The sequence below is a fragment of the Orcinus orca genome, chromosome 10, assembly GCF_937001465.1.
Source record: "Orcinus orca chromosome 10, mOrcOrc1.1, whole genome shotgun sequence".
NCBI classification, from domain to species: Eukaryota; Metazoa; Chordata; class Mammalia; order Artiodactyla; family Delphinidae; genus Orcinus; species Orcinus orca.
Window position 1 is genome coordinate 54935238 of NC_064568.1, and position 8710 is coordinate 54943947.

Consider the following 8710-nt stretch of genomic DNA (forward strand, 5'->3'; position numbering starts at 1 on the left):
CAGGTATTATGTTTTTACAAATCTAACTTATGACCAATGTTAGCTCTTCAGTAAGTCCTTCCCTGATCATACACCCTCTAAACTTACCACTCTCTAAACTGAATTTTTCCACCATTTATTTTCTGTGCCATCTATGTGACACTTACAACTTCCCGATGTTGAAGTGAGTGTATGTATTTTATTTACACCAACTTTACTCAGTGGGCTATTTAAGATAGCACAATTTGTACACAGCACTTTCCTTTTTGGAGATTAAAATCTCTTGGAGGGCAGGGACCATGCTTTATGCTCTCTCTGTCCCCTACTGTACCTATTACACAGTAGACAATCAGTAAACATGGATGGAATAAATGAAATCTATAGAAGAGATTTAAAATCTCATTTATGTCATTTCAACTTCCTTCCTATCAACTCTCCTCTATAAGCAATAAAAATGAATTATTTGAATTCAATTTCTCAACACATCCATGTTCTAGTGAAAGTGCGAATCAGGAATGAAATACCTCACAGCAAGCTGGCAGAAGGACGGGAGAGAAACAGGGTTGGAAAAAGCTGCTATGAAAGAGCAATAATGAGTTCGTGGATTATGGAGAGGTGACTAAGTTTTAGGACTGAGCTTTCTCACTAATGATAAACCTTGAGATTTTAGTTTCTTCTAAAATTTATCAGCAGAGGAAGAAATTTGAATAACGGTATTTGGATTAATGGGGGTCATCATTATTCACTGTGGAAAAGAAAGCAGCTAGACTGGAATCAGCCTTGCAGAAGATCAGATTGTGACCTGATTCCCAAAGCATCATTTTTTACTTGCTATTTCTATTTTTCCCAACCTCCTAATATAAATAGAAGCAGTGAATCTAATAAGGTGTTTGAATAGTCACCAAATGCAATTTTCTAAGTTCAGCTTTAGCAATGAACGATGTACCCTGAGACAGTAAAATGCTACCCTCAGAGCCTGCAGGGGAGGCTGGCTAAAATGAAAGTTTCCACCACCTTCTGGAGATGCCCTTGCCATGGTCCCCACTTCTGAATATCTTATCCCTATTGGGTGTGTAGCTACTTTCAACAGATTGACACAAGATAGCACAACCCTGGGATCATAAGCCAATCCACATAAGCCTCTAGGAGAAGGAGCTCTGTGTCTCCCGATTCAGGGGTTCTGAGCAATACCTTTAGTAGAGCAGGTGAAACAAAGTGAAGACACGGTAAGCCTGTAATTTATTTCCACTGACTTCCATAATGGAAAAGGAGGGACGACTTGTCTACAACATCCCTAGGAAGTTCTGGATCTTACTGTCTCATACAATTTTATTTTATTACAATCTGAATTCATACACTCCTGGTCTCACCCTTTGTCTGTAATACAATTGCCTTTCGATGCTTCCCAGACCACCTGTTGTTCAGCTGCCTAATGCGTGCTTCCACGTGGCTTTTATTATTAAAATAACATTATCAAGAGGAAGAAGCCCTAGGACGAATGGCAAGAACTGAGCATGTCCAGATGCAACCAGTGCTTCTGATTTACTGTCTGGAGGTGCAGTGGTGCTCCTGCCTCAGCCCAGTCATCTCATCTGTTTTCACAAAATATTTGTTCTCTCAAATTCAGTAATTTAAAGAACCTGTTTATTCCTACCAACTGAATACACAGCACAATGCATACATTTTTCTCGATAAATCATTTTACTAAATACATTCACTGTACTCAGCTCTTAACTAATGGATACTCTATTCTAGTACAATAAGTGTTTCCCTAACTATTCTTATACATTGCTACCAGCATCAGGAATACACCGAGCTATATAATTCTTCACTGCCCCCCGCAAGATGCAAAACTCTTCACGTCTCTTGTTATTAAAATCTGCTCTCAGAATCTGATTAACTAATTCACCTTGAAAGGTAAGTGGTTAGTTAAAAAAACAATGGATACAGTCTTTCTAGATGTTTCTATTCTAAAATATAAAATGTTTAAGTGGAAAAATCTCTTGACATAGGATTTCAACAATAGTGGTAGGTAGTGTGTTGTTGGGGGTAAGATGGGGGTGTTTTTAGGGGAAACCTTCATGGAGCTTTCCCAGCCCTAGGACACAGACTCAGGAAGGTCACTGCTGACCTTGCCTCTGTGTCAGCCAGTCCTGCATAAGAATAAGAGCACTACCAAATGTAAAATAGATAGCTAGTGGGAAGCAGCCACATAGCACAGGGAGATCAGCTCAGTGCTTTGTGGCCACCTAGAGGGAAGGGATAGGGAGGGTGGGAGGAAGACGCAAGAGGGAGGAGATATGGGGATATATGTATATGTATAGCTGATTCACTTCGTTATAAAACAGAAAATAACACACCACTGTAAAGCAATTATACTCCAATTAAGATGTTAAAAACAAAGAAGAATAAGAGCACTCATAACACATCAGTAACAATGTTTACTGTTACTACTCACACTGTCATTTATTAAGTGCCTTTTCTCTTCAGAGTTAGGATATGAATTTTAAAATTGTTATTTCATGTTTACAATTCTATGGAATCACCTTGTTATTCTCAATTTATAGTGACAAAATATAATGTGGTTAAAACTACCCAACTAAATAAATGGCAGAACTGGGATTTTAACTCAAAGCTGTGGGATTCTAACATCCATGGTCTTAACCATTATGGTCTGTATTCTAGTGATCTCAAACAGATGGAACTTTTAAGATATTCACTGCCTGTATGGGAAAAGAATCTAAAAAAGAGTGGATATATGTATATGTATAACAGATTCACTTTGCTGCACTGCAGAAACTAACACAAAATTGAAAATCAACTATACTTCAAAAAAATTATGATTTAAAAAAACCTATTCACTGGATAGACCTATTCTTGTACCAAAATTTCTTGTTTGTTTTTCTCACCTTCTCTGTTCAATATCCTGAGGATCAGGTGATTCATCGTATTTGAAAAATTAAAGTTTTTCCTTAACCCCGTTGTTTATCTAGTCACTTTTATGCTCCAAGGAAAGCTTACTTAGGTTAGATTTTTCCATTAAAGTTTTTTTCCCCCCAGCGCTTCCAACTCATAAAAAATATATTAAAGGGGAAATGAAAGTGTGCATTTACATTATAGGGGTCCCAGAAGAGGAAGAGAGAGAGAAAGGACCTGAGAAAATATTTGAAGAGATTATAGTCAAAAACTTTGCTAACATAGGAAAGGAAATAGCCACCCAAGTACAGGAAGCGCAGAGTCCCATACAGGATAAATCTAAGGAGAAACACGCCAAGACACATAGTAATCAAATCGGCAAAAATTAAAGACAAAGAAAAATTATTGAAAGAAGCAAGGGAAAAATGACAACATACAAGGGAACTCACATAAGGTTAACAGCAGATTTCTCAGCAGAAACTCGACAAGCCAGAAGGGAGTGGCATGACATACTTCAAGTGATGAAACGGAAGAACCTACAACCAAGATTACTCTACCCAGCAAGGATCTCATCCAGATTTGCTGGAGAAATCAAAAGCTTTACAGACAGGCAAAAGCTAAGAGAATTTAGCACCACCAAACCAGCTCTACAACAAATGCTAAAGGAACTTCTCTAAGTCAGAAACACAGGAGAAGAAAAGGACCTACAATAACAAACAATTAAGAAAATGGTAATAGGAACATACATAACAATAATTACCTTAAACGTGAATGGAATAAATGCTGCATCCAAAAGATGCAGCCTCACAGAATGGACACAAAAAAAGACCCATATATATGCTGTCTACAAGAGACCCACTTCAGACCTAGGGACACATACAGACTGAAAGTGAGGGGATGGAAAAAGATATTCCATGCAAATGGAAATCAAAATTAAGCAGGAGTAGCAATACTTGTATCAGAAACAAATAGACTTTAAAATAAAGAATGTTACAAGAGACAAGGAAGGACACTACATAATGATCAAGGGATCAATCCAAGAAGAAGATATAACAATTATAAATATATATGCACCCAACATAGGAGCACCTCAATACATAAGGCAACTGCTAACAGCTCTAAAAGAGGAAATCGACAGTAACACAATAATAGTGGGGGATTTTAATGCCTCACTTACACCAATGGACAGATCATCCAAACAGAAAATTAATAAGGAGACACAAGCTTTAAATGACACAATAGACCAGATAGATTTACTTGATATTTATAGGACATTCCATCCCAAAACAGCAGATTACACTTTCTTCTCAAATGCACATGGAACATTCTCCAGGATAGATCACATCTGGGGTCACAAATCAAGCCACAGTAAATTTAAGGAAATTGAAATCATATCAAGCATCTTTTCTGACCACAACACTATGAGATAACAAATCAATTACAGGGGAAAAAATATAAAAAACACAAACACATGGAGGATAAACTGTAAATAACCAAGAGATCACTGAAGAAATCAAAGAGGAAATCAAAATATACCTAGAGACAAATGAAAATGAAAACATGAGGATTGAAAACCTATGGGATGCAGCAAAAGCAGTTCTAAGAGGGAAGTCTATAGCTATACAATCCTACCTCAAGAAACAAGAACAATCTCAAATAAACAATCTAACATTACACCTAAAGGAACTAGAGAGAGAAGAACAAACAAAACCCAAAGTTACTAGAAGAAAAGAAATCATAAAGATCAGAGCAGAAATAAATGAAATAGACTCAAAGAAAACAATAGTAAAGATCAATAAAACTAAAAGCTGGTTCTTTGAGGAGATAAACAGAATTGATAAACCATTAGCCAGACTCATCAAGAAAAAGAGGGAGAGGACTCAATCCATAAAATTACAAATGAAACAGGAGAAGTTACAACAGACACAGCAGAAATACAAAGCATCCTAAGAGAAAACTATAAGCAACCCGATGCCCGTAAAATGGACAACCTGGAAGAAATGAACAAATTCTTAGAAGACTGAACCAGGAAGAAATAGAAAATATGAACAGACCAATCACAAGTAATGAAATTGAAACTGGGATTAAAAATCTTCCAACAAACAAAAGTCCAGGAACAGATGGCTTCACAGGTGAATTCTATCAAACATTTAGAGAAGTGCTAACACCCATTCTTTTCAAACTCTTCCAAAAATTTGCAGAGGAAGGAAAACTCCCAAACTCATTCTATGAGGCCACCATCACCCTGATACCAAAACCAGACAAAGATACTACAAAAAAGAAAATTAAAGCCCAATATCACTCATTAATATAGATGCAAAAATCCTCAACAAAATACTAGCAAACAGAATCCAACAACACATTAAAAGGATCACACACCATGATCAAGTGGGATTTATCCCAGGGATTCAAGGATTCTTCAATACATGCAAATCAATGAATGTGATACACCATAATAACAAATTGAAGAATAAAGACCATATGATTATCTCAATAGATGCAGAAAAAGCTTCTGATAAAATTCAACACCTATTTATGATAAAAAATCTCCAGAAAGTGGGCACAGAGGGAACCTACTTCAACATAATAAAGGCCATATAAGACAAACCCACAAAACATGATTCTCAATGGTGAAAAACTGAAAGCATTTCCTCTAAGATCAGGAAGAAGACAAGGATGTCCACTCTCACCACTATTATTTAACATAGTTCTGAAAGTCCTAGCCACAGCAATCAGAGAAGAAAAAGAAATAAAAGGAACACAAATTCAAAAAGAAGAAGTAAAACTGTCACTGTTTGCAGACGACATGTCACTATACACAGAGAATCCTAAAGGTGCCACCAGAAAACGACTAGAGCTAATCATAGAATTTGGTACAGTTGCAGGTTACAAAATTAATGCACAGAAATCTTTTGCATTCCTATACATGAATGATGAAAAATCTGAAAGAGAAATTAATGAAACTCTCCCATTTCCCATTGCAACAAAAGGAATAAAATACCTAGGGAGACAAAACACCTGTATGCAGAAAACTATAAGATACTGATGAAAGAAATTAAAGGTGATACCAACAGATGGAGAGATATACCATGTTCTTGGAATGGAAGAATCAATATTGTGAAAATGACAATACAACCCAAAGCAATCTACAGATTCAATGCAATCCCTATCAAATTTCCAATGGCACTTTTTCACAGAACTAAAACAAAAAATCTTAAAATTTGTATGGAGACACAAAAGACCCTGAATAGCCAAAACAGACTTGAGGGAGAAAACGGAGCTGGAGGAATCAGCCTCCTTGACTTCAGACTATACTACAAAACTACCGTAGTCAAGACAGTATGGTACTGGCACAAAAACAGAAATATAGATCAATGGAACATGATAGAAAACCCAGAGGTAAACACATGCACCTATGGTCAACTAATCTATGACAAAAGAGGCAAGGATATAGAGTGGAGAAAAGACAGTCTCTTCAATAAGTGGTGCTGAGAAAACTAGACAGCTACATGCAAAAGAATGAAATTAGAACACTCCCTAACACCACACAAAAAAAATAAACTCAAAATGGATTAGAGATCTAAATGTAAGACTGGACACTATAAAACTATTAGAGGAAAACATAGGAAGAACACTCTTTGACATAAATCACAGCAAGATCTTTTTTGCTCCACCTCCTAGGATAATGGAAATAAAAACAAAAATAAACAAATGGGACCTAATGAAACTTCAAAGCTTTTGCACAGCAAAGGAAACCATAAACAAGACACAAAGACAACCCTCAGAATGGGAGAAAATATTTGCAAACGAATCATCGGACAAAGGAGTAACCTCCAAAATATATAAACAGTTCCCGAGCTCAATATTAAAAAATCAAACAACCCAATCCAAAAATGGGAAGAAAACCTAAATAGACATCTCTCCAAAGAAGGCATACAGATGGCCAAGAAACACATGAAAAGCTGTTCAACATCACTAATTACAGAGAAATGCAAATCAAAACTACATTGAGGTATCACCTCACACCAGTTAGAATGGGCATCATCAGAAAATCTACAAACAAAAAGTGCTGGAGAAGGTGTGGAGAAAAGGGAACTCTCTTGCACTATTGGTGGAAATGTAAATTGATACTGCCACTATGAAGAACAGTATGGAGGTTCCTTTAAAAACTAAAAATAGAATTACCATATGACACAGCAATCCAACTACTGGGCATATACTCTGAGAAAACCATAATTCAAAAAGACACATGCACCCCAATGTTCACTGCAGCACTATTTACAATAACCAGGTCATGGAAGCAACCTAAATGCCCATCGACAGACAAATGGATAAAGAAGATGTGGTACATATATACAATGGAATATTACTCAGCCATAAAATGGAATGAAATTGGGTCATTTGTAGAGACGTGGATGGATGTAGAGACTGTCATACAGAGTGCAGTAAGTCAGAAAGAGAAAAAAAATCGTATATTAACACATATATGTGGAACCTAGAAAATGGTACAGATGAAATGGTTTGCAGGGCAGGAATTGAGACATAGATGTAGAGAACAAACGTATGGAAACCAAGAGCGGAAAGCAGCGGGGTGGGGGTGGGGGTGGGGGTGTGATGAAGATGAAGTGGGAGATTGGGATTGATATGTATACACTGATGTGTAGAAAATGGATGACTAATAAGAACCTGCTGTTTAAAAAAATAAATAAAATTAAAAATTTTAAAAAAGCATGCATTTATTCCAACCTTCATACTAATCAAAAAGAAAGAAAACAAATCGACAAAATACTATTTTGTATTTTGGTGTTATGAGAAAATGTCTAAGTCGATGTTGTTATGAGAAAATGAGTGCTTTCAAACAATACTGGCAAGGGTACAAATTGGTAAAAGTTTTCTAAAGAACAGTTAGACAATATGACCCAGGAATTCCACTTCTTAGAACTTGTTTTAATTAAACACTCAGAGATGCACTCAATGGTTTATGTATGAGAATATCTGTCTTTGTATTAGGGAAAAAAAAAGGTAAAAATAGCCTAAATATGTAATAATGGAGGACAACCAATTAAAATTCGGTACATTTGTATGACAGTAACTGGAAAATTTTCAAATAATTCTTTTTTTAACATCATTACTGAAGTATAATTGCTTTACAATGGTGTGTTAGCTTCTGCTTTATAACAAAGTGAATCAGCTATACATATACATATATCGCCATATCGCCTCCCTCTTGGATCTCCCTCCCACCCTCCCTATCCCACTGCACTAGGTGGTCACAAAGCACCAAGTTGATCTCACTGTGCTATGTGGCTGCTTCCCACTAGCTATCTATTTTACATTTGGTAGTGTATATATGTCCATACCACTCTCTCACTTCATCCCAGCTTATGTTTCCCACTCCCCGTGTCCTCAAGTCCATTCTGTACGTCTGCGTCTTTATTCCCATCCAGCCCCTAGGTTCTTAACCTTTTTTTTTTTAATTCCATATATATGTGTTAGCATACAGTATTTATTTTTCTCTTTCTGACTTACTTCACTTTGTATGACAGACTCTAGGTCCATCCACCTCACTACAAATAACTAAATTTCGTGTCTTTTTATGGCTAAGTAATATTCCATTGTATATATGTGTCACATCGCTTTTATCCATTCATCTGTTGATGAACACTTAGGTTGCTTCCATGTCCTGGCTATTGTAAATAGAGCTGAAATGAACATTTTGGTATGTGACTCTCTTTGAATTATGGTTTTCTCAGGGTATATGCTCAGTCGTGGGATTGCTGGGTCATATGGTAGTTCTATTTTTAGTTTCTTAAGG